Here is a 766-nt window from a genome sequence, read left to right as displayed (position 1 = left end):
GGTATTGCAGATATGATTATGGAGCAATTACTGTGGCAGCCACTGGGTTTCTAATCATTGTTGGCAAAGCGAAATTGTAAAACTCAAAACTGCTTTTTGGAATCCTGCAAGAAATGCTTGAGATCAAAGTTTATATTGTATCTTTGTGTCTTCTTGAAATTGCAATTTGTGATTTCCATGATTAGACTGGCAAACAAGGGCAGATTTTAAAAGAGAAGAAAACTACAAAGGACAGATGATGATTAGGGTTATCTTAGATTTTGGCAACTCAAGGTTGAAAACTTTCCTTGTTGAAATTGTTTTGATTAAAATAAATGCAGTTTCCTAGCAATTCTACTTGTGCAGGTATCCCTAATAATCAGTGACCAGATTATATTCTGATCTATTACTTTAGTAATGTGAAAATTCACTTCTGCAATTATGTACAATGTGAGATGAAATATAGCATTAAATACTTTAGTCATGCTCTTTAGAGTCTCATATTAATGGTAATGCCATCAAGGTTGCCAAAGTGTCTTCGGAGTCAATATCTAAGGATGCTGATTTATGTTTTGCAAAGTGCATTATTTATTCGTGAAGTGCACTATTTATCCTGCAAAGTGCATTATTTATAATCACAACCTTTCTACCCTTAGTTGAAGCAAAGTTTATGCAACCCCTTTTAAACTGCTGCCTTTACATATGGGGTGAGAGCAAAAGGGACAAATGGTACCATTAACACAGTAAATTATAGTATTAACTGACTTGACTAGAAGCAGAAAATACT

Source organism: Nomascus leucogenys, chromosome 21 (assembly GCF_006542625.1).
Source record: "Nomascus leucogenys isolate Asia chromosome 21, Asia_NLE_v1, whole genome shotgun sequence".
Classification (NCBI taxonomy): Eukaryota; Metazoa; Chordata; class Mammalia; order Primates; family Hylobatidae; genus Nomascus; species Nomascus leucogenys.
This window is presented reverse-complemented; position numbering follows the sequence as displayed.